This window comes from Colletes latitarsis, chromosome 4 (genome assembly GCF_051014445.1).
Source record: "Colletes latitarsis isolate SP2378_abdomen chromosome 4, iyColLati1, whole genome shotgun sequence".
NCBI lineage: Eukaryota > Metazoa > Arthropoda > Insecta > Hymenoptera > Colletidae > Colletes > Colletes latitarsis.
Genome location: NC_135137.1, coordinates 40,703,155 through 40,726,054, shown reverse-complemented (window position 1 = coordinate 40,726,054; position 22,900 = coordinate 40,703,155). Strand labels below are relative to the sequence as shown.

The 22,900-nt window shown below is 43.6% G+C and overlaps 1 protein-coding gene across 2 annotated transcripts in view; it reads right to left on the bottom strand.

The window, feature by feature from the left end:
* LOC143341451 (lachesin) overlaps window positions 1-22,900 on the bottom strand; it is a 58,989-nt gene that overhangs the window by 28,494 nt on the left and 7,595 nt on the right. The window lies entirely within an intron of this gene.

The window sequence follows — 22,900 nt, the reverse complement described above, 5'->3', positions numbered from 1 at the left end:
GGAGAGACGGAACGAGCCACTCGGCTCGATTTTTAGCGTAAATACACGCGTGCGTGAGCGCCGCCCATATTTTCATATTTTTTTCGAGTACGAGAGTAGCGGTCCGAGCCGAACGCGTGCGGATCGATGCGAGGATATTCGTAAATAAAAGGAGAATAGAAACGAGACGCGAACGAACGTCCGGATTCGTTCGGCGATAATATCCCTGAAAACGTTTCAATCGCGGTTGTAAGTTCGGAAAATTTGCCCGTGTTATTTCGAAACGGGAGCGCTGAAACGGCGGTAAATGTGCCTTAAGGTTAAATCGGCTCGTGCACCAGCCACGGGGGACAATATATGTATCGCGAGACGTATTTTTCGATCTTGCGGACGGGACATTCCACGTCGTATCGATCACTTTTTGCGCTCGGTGTCAGGGATTTCGACGGGATTGAAATACGGTCCAACCCGCGTAGAATTAAAGACGGTTTAAGTCATCGTTTTCCTGATTTCGAATTTATTTAACCTTCTATTTGCGGGGTCGCTTTGAACAGAAAAATTCTCGCTAACGATAGTCGAATAAAAAAAATGTTGGGGCCGATGGTATTTTCCCGCGTAATTGAAGACTTTCTGTTCAACAATTAAATTTCAGATTGATCGGTGAGATACCCTTTTAAATGACCAATGCACAGCGTGTAACGAAATATCGTTCCGAGAAATATGACATAAAAATTTCAACCCGCGTTGTTGGAACATACAAACAGTTCATTTCAAACTCGTATAACGTTATCCATTTTTCGTAAAAATATCCCAGTTAACAGCCACCGACTCGCTAATTTGACTATGCCCTCTTCAAATTCCATGGATTATTTTATCAAATTATACAACATTTTGTTCTCTGCCACGTCAAATTGATTTAAACTTTTGAAAGCCGTATGGATTTGAAACGTTTTTCGGACCGAAACCACGTTTGTCTGGGTCGCTTTCTGGCGTGAAAGAATCTTCGTGGAAATTTAATTGTCAGTATAGTCGAAATATTGACGACCTAGTGCTTTTAATGCAGCTGGTATAATCAAAGTGTTTACACGTGTCTGTATGCGTTGAACGTGGTATACCACAAAGAGGGATATTTCCCCGATTGTTTGGCGGTGTGCGAACAGTCGGGGCTGCGGATGGTTCAAAGTTTCGTGTTATAAACTTCGCGTTTCACCGTTTTATTAGCTTAATAACTCTTGCGTGGTATCTGCTCGTGAATAAATATTTTTATTTGATTAATTAACGTTTCCCAATTCCGCGACGGTTCTCTGTCGCGATAATTTCACGATAAATCGTCGATCTCGAGCGTGCAGAGCGATCGATTCGGCCCCGAAATGGTCCAGACACGATCCGGGCTGGCAATTGGTATCCCGAGTACCGTCTCGACCCGGGGAGGGATGTTTTTACGCGTCGAAGACGTCCGCGCGTCTGGATGGTGTGAATAAAGTATCGTGGGGCCGCGCGCAGATGTTTTCAAGCTGGCTCGTTCGAAGCACAAGTTTCATATAAATACGTATCAGAAAGCGGCGATACGTTTCGCGGGCTGTACCATCGACAAATTACTCTCTTATTTCGCGCACGGCCGCCGCTTCCGTCGGAAGATACACTGTAATCGTTTCCCGGTGGAAAGACAGCCTGAGAAATGGCCGGTAGCGGCGGAATGAAAATATGAGGAACACTTCCTGCGGGTAAGCCGGGAACAGCATTCTTCTTTTTCTTTGGAAGGAAGCTGCTTTATGCGCACGTTTGCGTAGATTCCACCCCCTCCATCCAACCCCCGATGGGGTACAAGTTCTTTCATAATATCGCGGTATCGCGAAATTTCCCGTTCGGTGCTCCGAGCCACGAGTCGTACAGAAAACGTCGTCTCTTTCTCGAGTGTCCTACGATGCACGCCCGTCCCGATAGCGCTCCCAAAGCGGTATTAGACAAATCTGGAGCACGATCGTATTTATTGTTGTCGAGAGTCGCGACAGGATTCGTTTCTCGGAGATTGATTCTCGAAACAATTACGAGCAAAGTGTTGTGATTGGAACAATGGCTCTGGTGTAGGATTGGGTGGTTGTAGAAGCTTGGAAATTAACAAATTATACGCAATTAGGATGCAGAGAAAGAGAGAGGGGGAGAGCACAAACACGCGACCACTTGAGGGTATTAACGATAATGGAAAAGTGCAGGACTATGTGTTTCGCGTTAACTCGAAGCAACGATAACTTGAATCGGCCATTAAGATTGAAGAGCCACGGCAGCCGAGATTTTCCTTAAACGAGAGTTTAACAAAGTTCCGTGCTATTATGACAGAACGGCGAACTTGGAAGATAATGGGAAGCCCAAGAAGGAAGCTTGACTTTCGAGAGAGGCAACTTCGCCTTCGAAAGCGCAAACGTTCCCGGGGTTCTGCTTCTTTTTACGGTCTCGGGGAATCTCTTTTTCCCTGCTGTCCGGACAAACGTACTAATTTACGCCGGAAAACACAGGCGTAAATTTCGGAAATTCTCGCGACACGGTCGCGTCGCTCCATCGTTTCCGGGATATTTAAATTTCATCGCGAAACTCGGGGACGGAGACGCCTGCATTTATTAAATCGTCCGGCATATTTGACGAGCAAATTTGAAAATTACGGTGTCGGGGCCCGGGTACCTTCCTCCGCGAAAGGGAACAATAGAAAAAAGAGGTCGCGCGACTGGCAGTTCCCTATTCATTAAAGAAACGATATTAACGTTTGCGCAAGTTACGTAGAAAGGGAAAGATAAACGCGGAAGAACAGACGTGGAAGGTAACGAAAGCGCAGACAGTCGTTAACGTATTCCGGTCGAATGAAAGATTACGTATTATATTCGTAGAAAACGAATATCGCGCGCGATCGTCATTTTAATTAATTCGCGCAACGTGCCCGGTGAATCGTTTGTCGCGCGGGACGAGGCCCGCCTCGCATTCCGCCGTGTAATTCGATCAATTTAATTACATTCTTCGCGACACAATGTATAATCCCGTGCACGACCGCCGCGGATAATATTTTGATGCCCGAAAGTAGGGAATCGGTGTGTAAAATGGATCGACGCGGGACCAACGAATAATAAAACCGATCGCCGCGGACACGAACACGCCCGCTGCAAGGACGCAATTATACGTATAACCAGAGCGATTAATAAATACAGGCATCGGTTTCGTTGAAAGGAGCAAGCACCATCTGCGGGATCGCGTTCAAAGTCCCGTTCGGCCTCGTTGTCGGCCATTGCAACGCATTTTACGACGCTTATTAAATTCATTAATGACCGCAGCGTGTTAGTCATTCCTTCGATACGCGATCGTTGCGTGCATCACGCTTCGATCGCGCAATACGCGCTGCATACCGCTTACGAAACTCAGAAGAACCGTAAAATACAGTCTGTCGAACGAAAGGTTTCAAATTCATTCGTATAACGCTTCTTTATCATGTAAATCCATAGAACACCCTAACAAAGTTCGTCCATTACGAGTTTGGATGCTGTATCCTTGATTTAATATTTCAATGCGTCGACTTAATTTCGCCAGTCCCGTTGGAGAAGAGATAATAACGTTGCACGTAATGCACAAATTAAATCAGCTTATCTTATTAGCGAAACAAGGATTATTTCGACTGTCTGTAGGGAACACTTTTCAAATTAATATCTATTTTGGATAAAATGAGACGCGAGTGTCAAGATTGCGGGAATAAAGTGAAAAAATAGTACCACGACGGACATTTATTACGCGTATACTTGTCCTGCGCAGAGACGCAGGAGGTGGCTGGCTGGTCTGACTGGTTATGGTATAATCTCCTCCTCCTGTAGAGCCAGGAATCCAGGAAGCAACGTCCACGCGAAGGGGATTATACTATGAACGATCAGACCCGCTAGGCGACTTCTTATTATGAAAGATAAATTCACCATCTGATTGCAGTTTAATTTTTAACGCGTTGGAATGTCTATTTCACGCCCATCTACGCAGATAGGAAACGGTCGAAGTAGTTAAATTATTTAAGCGTACGAGTGTATTTTAATTTTCTGACGGTTAAAAAGAACTAAAGATTAAAACATACCGACTCGAGTTCAATAAGAGCGACGAATGGGCATGAAATTTCGGAACGAATGGTGCAGTAATAACCAAGATGCGTCGACAGTCTAGGGAAACATAGTTTTAAGAGAAACGCGTTTAAAGTTTTAAGGCCACTTCAAAGACGGGGCTTGTCGCTCCGTTCAAAGTGTTTCAGCTCCAGGAATTTTTCATATATCAGTATAAAATTCTCACGACATATTTTCAAGGATACATACGTTCAGGGAGTTCAATAAAAAAGAGTCGATTTTTACAACGCGTCGAATGGAAATCCTCTCTTAATAAAAACTGCTCGACGACGCGCGCGGGCTGTCGAGCGAAAATTTATTAAATATACCGAGTAAGATTTGCCGAATATTCAAGCTGTCATCGTGACACTTTTTACTGTAAGTTTCGTTCTACGATATTTGCTAATTTTAACACGTAGAATCGACACTGGAAAAACACTGAATACTATTATTTATGCATTTATTGCAAGGGAATAAAAACTGTCAATACTGGAAGAAATTACAGATCGACTCGAGTCTGATATTTGAACCAGCCCCGTGGCTAAGCAAATATTATTCGACAGTCCACATTCTATTTGCTCATTATACCGTGATCCCCTTAAATCAGGGCGATTTATCTCTGTCTTCGCGATTCTATGGACCAATGGCAAGACGTTCGCCATGCCTGCGATCGATGAGATATCATTTTTCAGAGACCCCTGCATTCTATGAAAAATATTTTTAATTTATGTTCATTTAAGTTTCGATCATAAAATGTATTTTATTCGGAGTTCGGCCGCATGCCAATTAAATTGTCTCGTGTGCCACTTCGGCCACGCGTGCTATAGATTCGCCACTCCTGACCTAGGGCACGGATGCATAAAGTCTGACCCGCGGGCCAATTCGCCACTTCCATTAAATTCGTTCGATCCACGAAATAAAATTAAAAACAAATTCAAAAGTCCATACGAGAAAATGAGGTTGAAATTTGTTTCGTTGGTAATTTAAAATTTTATAACGACGTTTTACAAAACTATGGCGATCCTTTTCCATACACTTTAACGATAAATAGTTAGCCTAAGACTATTCGTACAATTATAAATCTCGTTTCATTTCGCGAATTAAAGTTAGAAGGGGAGCATCGATAGCGCCAGAGGCCGATTTCGATTAAATTGGCACGGAATAGCAGGTCCGTATCCAGGAGAACCATGGGCAAAATATTACTCGAGTACGTCCATAAACTTTTGAGAAAAGGGAGATCGAAATTTGGGAAATTCCGGTTGGTCGGTTTGCGCTGGTAACCGCACTGTTTCAACAAGAGCAGTCGTAGCGCAGCGGCAGCATTTGGCTGCGTGCTAATATATTTACCCCCGAGTTCGAATCCTGTTGGGACGAATTTTTGTTTACTTTATCAACTTCCAGGGAATTATTTATCCGTTACTATTGAAGCATTTAGTACCAAAAGTAAACGCGAAACCGTATTTTTAACCGTGAGAAATAGAATTTTATTTTCGCTCGATTAAAAATTATCGTGGGATCGATCCTCGGAATCGGCTCGGTTCGAGTTTCGAGCGCGCCGACAGAATTACTGTTCGTAACAGGTAATTCACGCGTCGTCGGAAACATCGTCGAAGCGTCTTCTCGTTTTCGAGGGTTCGACGTCGATGGGTGGTGGGAATCCGGAGACTTATGCTCGCACGTAAGCTTCTTGGAATGCTTTTTCCGGTGAAAGATTTGTTGGACGTCGGCGTAGACTCGCAAGGATAACGCTTGAAAAGTAGGTAGTGGAGCGATCCTTTTTTTCGAGGACCGAACTCGTTATCGGAGTTGGGTAACCAGGTGTGTGTGTGGTGTGTGTGTGTGTGTGTGAATATATATATATATAAATACGGTATATAGTACACGGGCAAAGTGAAACGGAGGTCGGGGATGGGAAAAGTGGAAAGGGGATTTAGCATACGAATGCCCGATTGTGTTTGTGGGCTGGTACGTCGGCCTGATTTACATAGTTATTATGATATTATGCAGACGCAAAAAGATTTTTATCATCGTAGCTGTCTTTGTCGTGGAGAGAAAAAGCAGGTACAACTTGTATGACATGCGTTTTTCTTTTTATTTTCTCCTTCGTCGCGTTCCGTAGGACAGCCCAAACCATTCGAGCCTCCTCTTAACAGACCACGCTAGCTCATTTTTTTTTTTTAAGACCAATCAACGCGTTATTATCGCAGATCATTTCACGACAGTAAAACGTAAGTCTGTGAGCCATTTCTCAGTCGTATACAGGGTGTTTGGCCACCCCTGGGTGATTGAGGTTGATTGAGGCTTCGTTAAAAGATTATAGAAACATTTCTGACCAGACATCATATTTTCGGTAAAGAATTTTTATCTCGAAAGTACGTAGAATTTCGGGGGTATGTGTATTCACCAAAAATGATTGTAATTGATCCCCGCAACTGAAAATAATTTTTCCAGAATGATTCGAAATTTTTTAATAACTTCTGTAACGAAGCGTCAATCAACAAATCGATATTCTTCATTTTCATCTTATTTTGGCCTCTAGAATCCCCCATTGAAAATTGAAATCCCCCCGAAAGAAAAATTGTGTCATCAAAATAGATAGTGTTCATTCGGGGATTCCTAGAGAAACATGGTTGCAGTTGGAAGGATTTGTTCGTTCGTTGCTTTAGAATCAGCAAGATATAAAATCTAGTTTAGTTTCGTTTCTAATTTGTAACTAAAAGATAAAACGGCCGAGGCGGGAAATCTGATGGTTAAATCCGGGCGTAGGACGCGTTTTTTAATAGACGATTCGAGAGATCGGGTTAGACTTGACGGAAACAACGGAGCACCGGTGGAACAGAGAGGACCATAAGTCACGGATTAAATCCAGCCGGCGGTGAGATATGTTGGCGAAGATGTCACCTTCCTTTTGCGCGAGGTCGCTAAACGCGAGCTCGCTGTTTGCTCGTGAATTCGCGTCCGCGTTATTTTGGTTCCTCGTAACAGGTAACCGGCGGACATATTTTGTCCAGGACCGCGACAGGTATAACTAAAATTTCAAAAAGACCGGAAATTAGATTCACCTTTAATATCGATGTTAATTTCAGATTTCACGTGTTACCAACTCTCTCGACCGCTCTCTGCGGCGTCGTAAATTTATTCTTGCGTATCTCCTTAACCGCAGTATCTTTTCCCCGGCCTCTACGCGCCCCAGCAGTTGCAATCTTCGCGGTCTAACGTTTCATTAAACTTTTTACGCGTAACGAGCACCGCCCAGCCACCGATTACTCGCGTCGATTCGATCGATAGTTTAAATCGCGTATTATTCTTCCGACGAATTTACGAGAGTCGATCGAAAAGTACCATTCGCTCGTTTGGTTCATAGCGATTTGACATAGAACGAAGACGTATTAGTATGCAGCTCTAGCTAACGAGCACGAGCTTGAATTTTATTTTCGAAACTTACGTTATAACGATCGTTATTCATTGCGTAAAAATCTCTTCGAACGCGCAGAACTAAAGCCGATTACTAAAATAACACTCCCCGAGTTCGGAAGGAAACCTCGCGAAATCCACTCTGGCGAGCTAATTTGCGGCTTCGTATCGCCCGAAATATCTATCGTCGTTACAAGTTTTTGCAGAAGCATCCCGGCCGAACTTTTAGCAACCCTCGAGAAAATATTGCAAGTTTCCACGAATCGAAGCGTACGCTAAGTAATAAGCAGGGGAACGTATCTTGCAGAGGAATCGTACTGTCTGCGTTGCTTTACGACGATTCGCCCGCAACGGCGTTTTCCAGTCTGCGAAATACCGTAAAACGACCAAGTTTCCTCGGTGTTTTTATGCCGAGATTAATATAATAATAATAATAATATTAGTAAGAAGAAGAGGAGGCTAATGGCACTCTGAAACAACAAGCTTTATTGTTACGTAATAGCTAAGGGAAGTTACTGGAGATACGTTTTATAAGAAAACATAGCGGACGAGTTTTTGTCACGATTGGAAAACATTAGCAAGCCAAAGATAGTCACTTTGAAGCTTGGTTATATTAATACGTTATACCTCATTGCGAGCTATAAATCATATACTCGATAAAATCGATAACAATACGTCTCTACCGGCCCGTACAGACACAAGGCGACATTAACATTTTCCCATTTCGCTTGAATAATGCATTGTACTTTAATTTGCGTTTAGCATACATCCGTAGTATAAAGGACGGAATTCAGCGATAGACTGCTATTAAATCTAACCCTAATATCATTAAGAAAGTTCAGTTTCCTCGTTGAAACTCGAGATAGCGTCTATAACGTCATAATCTTCGCGAATGGAAATAAAGGGAACGCCCGCACGATAAATCCGCGTTTCGAGAGAACGCATAATCGCTCTCTCCGGGCAGACGGTATTTGTATCGAGCAATTGCTGCTCTCCGACGAAAAGAATTTTATAGGCGCCTCGCGAGGCTTGCTTCTTTTACAAGTTTCTCCCGTCGAGCTCTACAAGGCACGAAAGAAGTACTTTCCGAAGAAAACTTTTTGTTTTGTCAACGCTGCATTGGGAATCTCGTAACCGTAAATTGAATAGAACTTGTTGCATCGAAAGTTTAAAACAAAAGATAGCATCTATTAAAATAGCTTACATTTATCGTTCTTTCTCGGGCTGTTATTTCTAAAAGTAGCTATCGTGTTGTGTAATGTAACAAGAAACTAGAAACTTTAGCTACCCCCGTTTCAATCAACCTAATTACCCTCTACGTTCCTATTCGTATTCGGATGAAAGCTAGTTTACAATCAAATCTAATATTTGTATCAGTTATTCATGAATGAAATTCAGCAATTAATCTGTATTCGCAAAAACGCACCCCCGAAAGGATTAGAATTAGCAGCCGAACGGGCCGGTCGCGTAGCAAATAAATTAAGCCTTTGTAGCGTTTCTTACGCGTTGGCTGTTATTTTCTTCGGTTTCGTAGAATTGGCCAATTTTTCACGGCGACACCGTAGAAACTACCCCTTGAGGCGGTAAGAATTCCTGGTGGAGCGTTTCGCGTCTCGAGGCGGAAGGGACGATAATCCGAGGGCGCGTAGCACGGTGCATTTATCACCGGGGCTAAAAAGGCGTTGCACCAGCCGCGGTAAAAACGACGGGGGCTAATAAATATTTTATTAATCCCGACGGTTAGTTTCCGGGGACGCGGTTAACGGCCGGGGCCACGCGGTTGCATCCAGGCGCGCGTCGCGAGACGATACCAAAGCGGATTATCGGCGCCCGCTCGAAGTCGCTGGAAAAGTCCGTCGCTCTTAGCCAGATTCGCGGGACTTTAAATTCTCACGGCTCGAATCCCTATCCCCGAAACTTTTCTCCGCGACGGAGGACCGTAAATATAGAATCCCCCGTTCCTCCGTGCTCGGGGTTCGAGCGCGTTCAAAGTCGCAAGCTGTTACACGCCCCAGCTGTCCCTTTTCCTCTATGGAAACCGGCTATAGCTACGACGCGGGGCCTAACCTCCTCCTCCTCCTCCTCCCACCGACAGGGCGGACTGGAAAGCACAATTCCGAGCCCCCAACGGACGCGTAGAAACGTCGATGGCGCAGACCCCCGGCAATCGTCGCCGCGATAATTCCATTTCCACGAACCGGCGCGAATTCGAACTTTAATTAATCGAATTCGCGCCCGCGTCCCTCCCCCTCCCCTGCCCCCTCTTGCCGCCGCCGTCTGGGACAGGTTTCGATCCCCGGAAATTAGTAAGATCGCACATGCGGAACACGGAGATTTCCTGACTGCATAATTACCCGGCCGCGGACGCGCACGCATACAAGGTGCCCCTAAAACGTTCTGGCCGCGTTCTTGCCGAGTTACGAACCTTTGAAAGTTGCACTTTCGGGGCGTAGGGGTGGGAAAAACGTTGGAGGCGACGTTCCTCCGGCGAAAGAAAGTTTCGCAACAACGAGTCGGTGATCGTCGAACGCGTTTGGAAATTCCTCGCGTGCTCCGAATCGCGGGACAAACTTCGTAATGCCTAAAGGGAACGTATTTTTTTTTTTTCTTCTCCTTTTATCGTATTCGTTTTTTATTTTTCGAACGAAACGACTTTTGAGGAGACGTTTGGAACCGTTTCAAGAAAAACTGTCGCCCGAGCGTCGACTAATGCGTATCGGTTGTCTGATTTATGCTCGTTCTGTTCGTTGACGACGAATAAATCGATCGAATGATACCCGAAAGTTCGTTCTAATTGAAAAATTACATAAATCGTTCGTTCCTCGAGGATAAATATTTGGGTAGGTTTATTTATTGTTCGGACAGCTACCAGGAACAGGGACTTCGTTTACGTTTTATTCGATTTTCTCGCTTTCCTCGCTTTTTCCCCCATTCTTTCCTTTCCTTTTCTCCCCTTTTTTTGTTTCCCTCATCCACTCGACCGTTTCTTTGTCTCTTTTCTCATTCATCAGGCCCTGTACCCTCCGTTTCTTCCCATCTGCACTCATTGCATTACAACTTTCAGGAGGCTGTTCATCTCTTTCTCGAGGAAGCGCCAAGTATCGAGTTTGTTCATTTTCCGGAATATATCTCTACCCGCGACCAATTATCCGCCGCTTTTTATTTTGCTACTGCTTTTTGCAGACAGGCGACATCAGTCTTCCGATATTAAGCAACAATTTATTATCGACGATACCGGTATAATGTCTAAATCTGTTTTCGTCTGAAATTATGCGATACTCGAGCAACGATCAATCGATTATTCTTAATAATTTGTACGACATAAACGCTCGATGCGGAACAAAGTTCACTTATTCTAAAGATCGATGCTCGTCTTACTTCCATCCACCTCGTTTGCATCCATTGTTATCAGTGTAGAAACGAACTCGACTAAAATTAAAAACGCGTTTCTAAATATACTCTAGCATCGTTAAATTTCACGCTACCTGAACGTAGTAGCAGGAACTAATTATATTTAAAAAAACAGAGTTAACAAACATACCAGTTTGTTTTGTTTCACCTGAGCGTGCCAATTTTATAATAAATTTTATAACGTTCTACTTTATAGAACGTTAAAGATTATATACACGGCTTAAATCCGTTTATACGGCCACTAACGGATACGATACGTACGTATATTTTACGAGCTCAGGAATCCATGGTGCACATAACGAACAACGTTTCGGGAACGGAATTCGTTCGTAAATCGAAAGTTGCCTGTATCTATGATAGTATACATTCCGTTATCGGATCCGAACAGAATCAAATAATATTTCCACGCTCGATGCGTTTAATAATACGCTGATAAAGTCAGGGCAAATATTTTACGAACACCCTGTGTGCACACTTTGAATCAGCTCACGCGCGCAATCCGGGAGCATAGGTGCACGGTTATGCTTCCGCGATTCGCCTCACGCTTCCTCGTCCCTTAATACGTCGTTGCCTGGGCGGGGTTCTCCTTATGCATAGGGGGGAAAAAAGTTTATTAAGGTCGGGCAACGGGAATTTGCAACTAAATGCTTATCTTTAGGGGCCGAGGGCCCGTTGTTCCGACGCGAGGCAGCTTCAACAGATTGAAATCCGGGATTAGTTATAGCGGGGATCGGAGACACGGAAATATTAGCGCGTTCCGACTCGCTGAATCGTCTCGAATGGAACGAGAACAGCCCCGCCGATGGAAGAGGCTGAGAGTATAAAGCGTCGTTGGACGCACTCGTCCGAAAATCTAATATCTGTATATTCCACGCGCTAAGTCGCCTCGATGTTTCGAGGCAGCCTATTGTTCCGAAAAATAACGCGGACGAGTATCGTATCCCGTACAGGCCGGCGCAATCAGTCCCTGATCCATTCATTTTGAAAGCGATATACGGTAAAAAGAGAAATAAACAATATTTTAAGTCAGGTGAAAAAAGATAGAACTGTTTCCACAAATTTTAAAAGTAACGGTAGTTTAAATTAATTCAAGAGTAAACAATGAACGAGACAAATAGAAATATTCTTTCGCCGTCGCGTGTGATTTTGAATTCGAAAATAAATAAACGCATAGCAACGGTCGTTACCATGCAGCGACACGCGCACCATCGAACAATAGCTTTTCTATTTTATTTTTCAAGTTCCATTTTGACAACACATATTCCCGCTTCTTTTTTTACTATTTACACGTACATAGCACGGAAATCATTACAAGCACCAAATCTCTTTTACCCGTCCATCCGTAAAACAGGGTAATCCATATTATGTCAGTGATGTAACTGCATCTATTTTAACAATAACATTGCTGGATAAAATATTCATGTTCCCCTGACGACTCTGCTGGGAAAATCGCGGTTTGGGTTTATATTTCGTTGGGTCTTGTGGTAAAAATCGATTTCGAAAAATGTTATATAAAAGCAGAGCACAATTGCGGGCTTCCATAAATTTTATGGACATCGGTACTGACGTTTGAAAATCTAGTAAAGCCCCTCGAAAGCTCTGCAAATCTTATTTCCGTTTCTCGAGGAATCAAAATTGTTTCATAATTCGTTTTAGAAAATCCAAGACACTAAGGTTCCAGCAGACGACTTTAAACTTGAGCACTCCCCTAACGGTACAGAATTTTTAATCTCGATGAATTTATAATTCTGCGTTTATTCTTTTTTAACGACTCTGTAAGTAGAAACTTCGATAAGGCGAAACTTTTGTAATAAAAATTCATTTGAATTTCTGTGTTCGTTTCGTCGCGCTTTACCGCAGAAAGTGGATAGTCGTAGGCGGAACCCTCTGGGTCGCTTCATCTTTATAATGAAACGAAAGATGACAACCTTTACCAGCACTTTGTTCGCTGGCCAAATCTAGGGATCAGGCACACTCGTCTCGTGGCCTTGACTTTTTCGAGACACATTCATAAAGTCTTTCAGATCCTCTGTAACCAACCTTCGGAACAGCTTACCACTTAGTCTTAGATAAGCTGCCACTTTGAGTTCCTTCGAGGCGAACGGATAAAATAGTAAAACTTTAGACGTGTCCAGTTTCGAAACTACTCGTGCTTTATCCATAATTGAACATTGTTAGAACCGGCAAAGTCTCCTCTTTAAAATGGTTTTCGATTTTTGTCGATCCGACTTTCCGTTCTGGAGATATCGTAATTTATGTAAAGAGGTAATTTTTAAAATCTCGCTATCCACGCTTTCTCCGTCTCAGAACAGGCTAATAGTGCGTATTAAAAATAGTAAAACTTTAGACGCGTGCAGTTCCGAAACTACTAGTGTTTTATTAATTATTGAGGCATTGTTAGCGGCGGCAAGGCCTCCTCTTTAAAGTGGATTTTGGTTTTCGTCGATCCGACTTTCCGTTTTCGAGATATCGTAATTTATGTAAAAGGTAATTTTTTTTAATCCGGCCATCTCACTGCCCGTCGCATGTACAATAGCCTATTCACGCGTATTAAAAATACTTAAACTTTAGACGCGTGCAGTTCCGAAACTACTAGTGTTTTATTAATTATTGAGGCATTGTTAGCGGCGGCAAGGCCTCCCCTTTAAAGTGGTTTTTGGTTTTTGACGATCCGACTTTCCGTTTTCGAGATATCGTAATTTATGTAAAAGGTAATTTTTCTTAATTCGACTCTCTCTGTCTTCGTCTAGCGCGTCGGCCCTCTCGCTCGCTCGTGCGTCGCGCTGACCTACCCTACGAACGTGACTCTCGTGACCTAGTTCCGCGTAGTGTTTCCAAGAATTTACTACGCGCTACTACTTACGCGCGCGCGGTCATTCATCTCGCGTCAATGAACGTAAACAAACGCTGCGGTCCGTCGTATCTCCGAAACTAGCCACCGCATCGACTTGAAATTAAAATCCTCATATCTCCGGAACTAATTACGCTATCGGCTCGTACAAACGCTCATTTTAAAGGGCATTTCATCCTCTATCTGATGACTATAACAACTGTTACTAATTACGTTATCTTCTTTGTTTATTTTAACATTTACTTTGATTCTATGTACTCAAAGAAGTTTCGACAATTCCTATTGATTATACGATTGATGCGCGACAAAACAGAATTATAAATTGTTTATTTAATTGAAAATAAATTTAAATTTGTATACAGGATAATTACTAGCCAGGTATACATAAAGTGTCGATAGATTTAGCGTTAAAGAATGCTCGACGAATAACGAATAGGAAATTTAAAGACTGTCCGGTTGTTCGGTGCGGCTAGCCGTGCGTGGGTGGGCTTGAGAGTCCCGGGCCAGCTAAACGAGCTTTCGAAACTATTTTATCAACGAGCGTGGTTCGCCCGGTAAGATCACCTGGAGCTCGCGAGCGCGAACACGAAATTGCGTTTAAAACTTTGGGACGAGCGACGTGCGAGGGTGGCGCACGTTAACCCAGCGACTCGCGTACGTGCAGGGGTTCCTCACACGCGCGACCTCGTGTTACGCATCTCGCGATTCCACTCACGCCTCCTTCGTCCCTTAATACGTTCCTGCACACGTATGGCCGCAGTGGCGCGTGTCCTTAAGGCGTAAGATGATTACAACTGGCGTACGTGAGCGCAGAATCGACCATGCACCAAACTATCCTTTCCGCAGAACCGGGTTACGCACACGTATGCCCGTTTCCAACCCGCATACCGTACGCGCGTGGTCACGTACGTCTGCATTACTCGCTGGCAATTAACGCGAACCTCGTCGTCTTGTAACGCGCCGCCCCCGCGCCACACCACCAATGCGAATGTTTGTATTATTAGCGTCGGAAGGTATGCGGATATACACCCGATTCCGATACTTTGACGGTTTAATCGTTACCTGTTTTAAATCGAGCTTGTAAAATCGATGTTCAAGGAAATGAACATTTTGAAAAATCACCTTCGGTGCTACGATTCCACGGTTCATTTGGTGCTGTTACACCTTGAATTTACGTGTTAGGGGTACGAAAAAGTCTCCATCGTTTGAGCATGCGAATAATTACACCTTTATTGGCATGTGCACTCGAATAAGTCGTGAATTATTTGTTACGGATGTAATTTTCTTTTTGGTGGAATTACTAATATTTTACACGAAACAGAGTCCAATTTAACTTACTAATAAAAGTATATATTTATATCGTACGTCAAAGTAAACTGATGACGGAGCGAGTAATTGGAAATTCTTCGCTTTCAGTGCCCTTATATTCAATTTTAAAAAATTCGAGCGCTATTTTGTAGACAAAAGTATATGTATATAGCATGACCAAATAGGCTGACAAAAATGTTAATCGAAAAAGTTATTAAAAAAAGGAGCTGATGTAGAATATGCACGGAGCGAGTAATTGGAAATTCTTCGTTTCGTGTGGCTATAACTTCGGTATAAATGTATGAAATTCAAAAATTTTAACGCTTTTTTTACGGATAAAAGTAGACGTTTATACCGTACGTGAAAACAAACCGATAAAAATGTTAACGGGGAAAGTTACTGAAAAAGTACCTGGAGTAGAATGTGCAATAATTGCAAACAGCTCGTTATAAATGGTTAGAACTTCGAAACGTGTGCATGAAATTGGAAAATATGAATTTTTCTAAACGATGCGCGGCCACGAGCAGATTATACGTTACGTTCGCGATCAAAAAATACGTTTCCTTTTGATACGACGTAAGTTTCTATTAGGTTTTTACCCGGCATAAAAGGTCTCCCGGCTGAAAATGCTGCAACCAACTACAGTTAAATTTCACTAGGTTTTGAACTTCCATCGTAAGATAACTTTCTGTTAAAAAGACACGACGGAAGTACATGGAAACAAAGTTATCTAATAATGAGTGCAACTACCAACTATATCGAAGCTTTTACTGCGCGATCTTAAATATTTAATGTTATTACAGACTAGAAACTAATTTAACTAAACACTGTTATGGATTGAACAAGCTAAGTATGCCTTGCTCCAGTTGCGACGTAAAACGCTCAACTCGAACGCTTAATATCCACGGCAGTGTTGAGCTAAAGTTATATCGAATAACGAATACGGTCGATTTAATCGTTATTCGCGAATAACAAATAAATTCCAGTCATCTCGAATGAAAGATCCCTAGTGTGATTTAGCTGGTTCCTCCGACAACTTGTACCTTTCCTTAATAAAAAGATACAGTTTGCCCAAGTCTAGAATTAGCGTGTACGTCGTATCATTTCGCAGTGTTTGAAGACTGGCGGGATTAATAAAGTTGCGACAGGCCGAGGGGAAGTCGTTGCAAGCGGATGTGTAATAGTAACTCCGTTTCGATGGATGAACGCGGAGCTTTCTTAATAAGTTAATCCTTAGGGATTCATTTTTCCTTGTCGGGCGCGTTCCAGTGTTGACGGTAGAAAATCTTGGTCGTTTCGAGGGAAGGAGCTTCGACTACCGCGAAAGTATAGTTCGAACAAGTTAAATAAGATTTCTGGACTCGGTTCGACGTCAGTCCTTGTTATCTTTCCATAGTCTTATTTGTTTTAAAGAGTATCGGGTGACACTCGCTGGCTATAAGTCTTGGACAGAGCTGGGGGAAACTTGGTTCGAATAGATAACCAATTAAACGAACCTACGTCTTTTACGTATCGTTATTTAGCAACTGTCGATTCAAACGCATTTCGTGGCTAACGATCGCGCGAAACGTGCAATATAATTGCATGTATAAAAATTAAATCAGCAACGCGATTGCGTCCTCGTATGTCCTCGTTGATTAGAAGATTTTCAAATCCAATTTCGTATTCCAGCGTGCACGTACCACGATAGGTACTCGCGACCGACTTGAAACAATTATTTCGACATTAATATCGAAACCACAAATAATGCATAAACAAAATATACATACTGAGTAGCGAGTCTCCAAGAAAATTATTGAAACACAAAGGACCTGGCAGGGTGTGTAACGAAGGTTTGCAAGTTGCGAATATCAAAGGGAGTCGTAGCAAGACGCAGATGTATAGGAGCCTCGAAACTTGGATTTATGGTGAATTGGGGCGGATATATTTAGTTGAGAACGTGTGAGATGGATGTCGGAGGGATTACCGTGGATCAAATTACATAGATTGGTAAGATGGTAAGCGAGGGTTTGGTAGTTTCATCCAAAAACAGGTCGTGTACGTCTTATTTTTATCGCGGGAACATTTCGAAAGCCAATGTCAGTGTTTAGCTCGAGCCTCTGTCGGAGTCGTGTTACCTACTTTCCACCTTTTTTTCTGGAAGTTTGGGGATCGAGGATCAGGGAAAACGAGAGTTTCGACTCGTTTGGGATCTAGATGGCGTAATGTTTGGTCCGTTCGAGGACAGGCGTACCGAAAGTTCGGAAAAGTAGTGGTACTTGAGAGGTACGTTAGTCACGCATCGCACGCCGGTCCCTGAGGGTCACTTCGCATTCATAACCATAGTCGGTTGCGCTGCCATGCTTACGGGATAAGATCGACGCTGAGTAGACGCGCACGCGCGCAAACCGGCTAAGTGGTAAACTTGTAAGTGGCGAAATAAAGTTAGAGGCTCCCTGATACCGTGTCTGTGACAGTTTAATTAATATCTTTCATCCTCAAAGGAAAAAGTTGGTGAAGTAACCGGCTCGGGGCCCAGAGAGCCCACGGTACCGGAGTGGAGCTACTTCAACTTCAGGGACATTCGCCTTCGTCGTTCGCGGCCACTCCTTCATTCTATTCCTTCGCTGGGCTCTGTAGCCTTAGCCAGTTCGAGGATAAACTCCCTCGGTTTTCTGTAATTTTCGACAGTGAATGGCCACCGCCACCCACCGTGTTTCGGTTGTTCTAAGCCAGAGTTTCTTAACTCACGCCGCAATCTGCTTGGAATTATTCGACAGATAAAGCGAAACGTGTCGCTTGTTTTCTACACGCGAGTGTTAACGTTAAAAGTGCAACGTATCGCGATTAAATTTTTCGTTAGCGGATATGCAAAACAGACTGATCTATTTCGAAGAGAAACCAGGACAACGGGAGACGTTGTAAAAGAAATGGCAAGAAGAACGCCATTAACACCAGGAGCGAAGACATTGAACGTTCTGGCAAGTTCGCTAAACGACAAACGTAAAAGAAAAAGTCCAGTAAATTGTGAAACGGGTTCTGCTGCCGTTTGAACGAAGAAAAACTTGCCTTGGAAAATTACAACGGTGAGGATCAGTTGGATTCGCAGTTACAAAACGGTGCAACTTTTACGACGGTTGCACAGCGAGGAGTTGAAATGTGGTGATCGTTGTCGCGATCCGGCCATCGTCGTTGATCTAGTTCCCACAACGGAACGTGACGTTTCGTTAATTACTCATTAGGGACGGAATGCAACAGTCCGGGATCAGATAACGGGTTACCGCAGCGGTTAGCGATTATACATAGTCATAATGGAACTATGTACCGTCTTACTGGCGGCCGGCGGGCTGTTACGCGGACATAATGTCCTTTGAGAGGCGATAAGTTGTCCTACCGGGATGTCGCTCGAACGAGGAGATACCGTAAAAGCGAGATGCCCGATAACGTTTGCCAGCCACGCGGAAATGGAAAACGAGTCTCGCGAAACGGCGGAAAAGAAAGGTCGGACGAGAGTTGGGACGATGTATTGGAAAGTTAAGGGGTCGCGTCGCCTTCGCGACGAGAGAAAAAATCAAAATTCCTTTTCCTGCGAAACGTCTGTCCGAACCAGAAACTTGAAAAGGTTCCAAAAATAATTGCTTCGAACCGACCGATCGATTTAAGTTAAAGGGAAAAGACCAAGTGGTTTCCGAACGTGAAAATCCGCGCAAATTATGACAAGCTCCGTTGCTGAATACGTAAGAGGGAACACGAGGTTTGAATTTAAGACCGAATGGTGTTTGATACTCGGCGTAGAAATAGTTTCCTGACGGCTGAAATTTCCATAGCGTGTATAATATTCGGTGAATATTATTCGCTATAGCCGAAGCGTTCGTGCGAATTGTAGAATCGCGTTGGCTGTAATTTTCGTTGAAGTTACACGCGAAATAATTGAAGTCGTACACATTTCGCCCCGAACACGTTATTTCCCACGAACTGCTGATACACGTACACGTGTTTCAACTAGCGTTCCTTATTTCACTGGACGTTAATACACCGGCCGACGATAGCCACCCTAATTTCGCGTAAATTTAAAAATTGAAAGACCTACTTTCAATCGTAAAGGAGTTTACGAATTTAAATGTGCACGAATATTAAAATGTTCCATCGATAGAATCGATGTTAGGATCTACGTTGGTGCAAAATGTGTCGATAATTAAGACGTTTGGCGTGCGTCTGTCGATCAAACTTGGCCGGAAACGGAACGACGTCGAGCGCGGGCGTCATTAAAGCTGGCGAAACTTTAAATTAAACTTAAGACGTCTAATATTGTCAGCCGCCGGGAGGAGCAAAGAGGAGTTGCCGACGTTGCTCGTAATTAAAAATCATCGAGGCAATGCACAGTGCAATTACGGAGGGAAGCCTCGAGACGAGAGTATGCGATTCGCACGATCGAGAACCGTTATGGCAGAGTGAACGATAAACTCTTTGAAGCTACGCCGTCGTGGGTTCCGTTCGATCCGAAAAATCTGCAAACTAACGAGCTCTTCCCTCTCCGACTCGCAAATGAATCATTCTCCGATTATATTTGCCGCAAATTCAATCGTTTGTCCCGCGAAACAGCGACGATGTACTTTGACTTCTACGCTTTGAAAGTTGATAAATGGACCCGGTTAGCTGCTTTGACATCCAGCAGCAGGTTTAAATACCGTTGTTCGACGATAGCTCCGCGGAAAAAGGAAAGAAGGAAATATTCAGCGGCGTCGGATGCACTCGTAACGAGTCATTTATTCGCGTACAACGGTTTCGACTAAACGTTTGCGGGCAGCTTTGAAAATATCAACGCGATGCAGAGTACAGGGCTAACAAAATAGTGGTTGCGACGGAATTTTGTTGGTATCGAGCCAGAAATTTATTGGCGTACAAAAACCTGGGAAATTATCCTCTCACCGAGAACAGCTTGTGCTTTTTAAACACACGCCGCATTATTGTAATTCTATAAGTTGCTTAGAAAATTGATAAATAAGGTTTCCCATTAGCGTGTAAATCGGAGCAGGGCTCTGCGTTGCGGTATTGACGTAGTTTGGGAACTTAATAGGTGTTCAATGAGTAATAGGATTACTTACCATGAACAAGAGATCGCAGCTATAACGTGTCTGTTTATTGTTTACATTCCGGTATAAAGTATCTCCGAATTTAGTTGGCATTTAATTCACACGCTCGTACCAAACCCTCTCAAATTTAAGAAACATCGTCAAAACGAGATATTTAACAGAAATTTGCCACTTATAATATAATCGATCTTCGACGATTGTATTGAAAATACTGCTTCCTATACAAAATATACAGTTCCATTGAAAGGACGAGTGCACTTGCATTTTTCTGATGCATCGTTGTATTTATGAAAAAGAAAGCAAAGTTGTGGGAGAGTAGACACTCGACATTTACAGTACTTTTCTGTCCGTCGCTAAATTTTGGTTACAACTCGTCCCATTTGCGTGGCTTGGCCCGTGTAGAGGCAACGTAGAAAATATTCGCTTTGCCGTGGATCTTCCTGAAATAGTACGGAAACGAAGCGTCTTTATCGACAAACTATTCCACGCCAACGTTGGCGAGCCGAGGCTACATTTGTGGCGGTTCGTGGGTGTCTTGCAGCGAACAGATCCATTTCTCCTGTGCAAGAACAAGTGGTTGATACGATATCAAGGGACACGAGAACACCCACAAGACAAATTTCCGCCGTGACTGCTCCCTCGCAGCGGAGCGTATCGAGAGCTCTTCTGGAATGACTTCTTTCTCCATACAACGCGCAGACATTTCGCACTCTGTGCCGTCTGATTCTCCCAGCCGCGAATAAACGCGAAAAGATAATGTCGAGAAAGGGTCATTATAGTCGCTCGTCCGAAAAGAAACATTTTTATACAACGCGCGTCTGCACTCGAGCCTCGACTATGGAGTCAGCCATTTTTTTTACTGAATTTTTTGTCGATCTTACCGACGTAAAATACCACCAAATTTTTAAGCGATTCAGAAATGTTCCAAGTTCGAAAACCAAGAGATCGACTTTCTCACGCGGAGACGCGTTAAGTCATTTATTTCGGCAAACCACAACCTGTTGACGATCTCAAATTCCCGTTATCGGGGAGACGCAGCCTGATTTGCGCTCCAGCGTCACCGAAAATTGGGTTTATCGTATTCGCGAGGACCATTTAAACGATAGTGTATTTCACGCGTAATTTCACCGAAAGTACATAAAAATAGTATAACGATCGCTTCGATTCAAAGTCCTGTCTGTCAAAACGAGTTCGATTTCTTGTTTGAATACCTAAAGCCGGGGACGGGGGACCAGAGGCCATGCATGGGGCCTTTTCTCGTAGCTCTGGATCCCCGTTTTCACGATGTGCGATCGCGCTGTGCCCTGTACGCGGGATAAAAGCGAGCGCAGGTCGAGGAAAATGCGACACGGTGAAACTGAAGCCGCTGATGAAAACCACGATTAGGTAACTCGAGCGAGAGTACTATCCACGCGAAGTCGCCGCGGTAATTAAACTCTTTGTCGCACTTCGTCGAGATCGAGCACCGCTACCATCGTTCTCGTTACAAAAAAAAAAGGGTTGGAAACAAAATAGAGAGAACCGTAGAGAACGGAAAACAGATGGGAAAAATATTCGAACGGGTCAGAGAAGCGGCGCAAAAATGACTCTGCAAGGGGTGCAAGTTAATACGTGGGAAACGTTTCGGCGCTTACAGGCAACCGAGTAAGTTTCTGTAAACGTATTTTCCCCGGTTCGATATCGGTACACGATTTTGCGTCTCGACAACCGGATATTCAAATGCTCGCAGAAAGATCAAACAGCCTATTAGAGTTACCTAGTTTTAGATTTATGATTTCCAACGCATCGTACAAACGTAAAATCGTCCCGTTTTGACCCATCTGACCGAGAACGCGGTACTCGCGTTACTTTGTTCCGTTACGTCGAATAAATTTAACTACGCCCGTATTACCCTACTTCTCTTATATTCCGTAGTGAATAATGCACGTCCGGGGGCAATAGAGTCGTCGGCTTTGGGAATTCGACCGCGATCAGTTATCATCGATGCACACGCGAGCCAAATCCGCGGAATCGTTAGTTCCGTACAGTCGAGGTAGCCCTTGGTTCCCGTGAAACTTGTAATTCGCTTCGATCCGTTTGGACGCGTAAAAATTAATTTCCCGGTCCGGCGTGAGTAACGACCGACACGCAGAGAGAAATCGACTTTAAAAAAGTTTTTCCCGGGGACGTTCTCAGGCTTAAACGCGACGACTAGCCGGAAGAAGGAAAGTTGGGCTTGATTTGTGATAGCGTATTTGCGCGAAAGGTGATAAGAACGGTCAGGGAACGTTTGGAGCCTAAACGCGTTATTCAAGCCGTCGTCGGTGACGAGTCTGACTCGTCGGCAATTCTAATATATTGAAATTAACTTCGAACAATTAAACTTTCCAATATAATTTCATTCGACGAAACCGTCTGTTTAACGCTGCGATGTTTTACCAACGTTCTACGCGCTTGCACATTCCAGAGAATATTTACGAGCCATTCCCCCGGGCCTGTGTTTACGAGACAATACACTATCAACAAAATCTATCGCTCCTTTTTCCCCGATGGTACGATGTTCTTGAAACTGCTATTGGAGGTGTCAAAAAAAAATTGGACTTTCATCTGTTCGATATAATTACCATCCATGGGGAAAAGCTAGCGGTAAATTTTTGTTGATCGAGTCGAGAATCGACTAATTTTTATTTCGAATTTCCGTGTTTTCGCACGTTCCTCGCCGAGCACCGTGCTCGATGAAATTTATACGTACACGCCGTATAAACAGG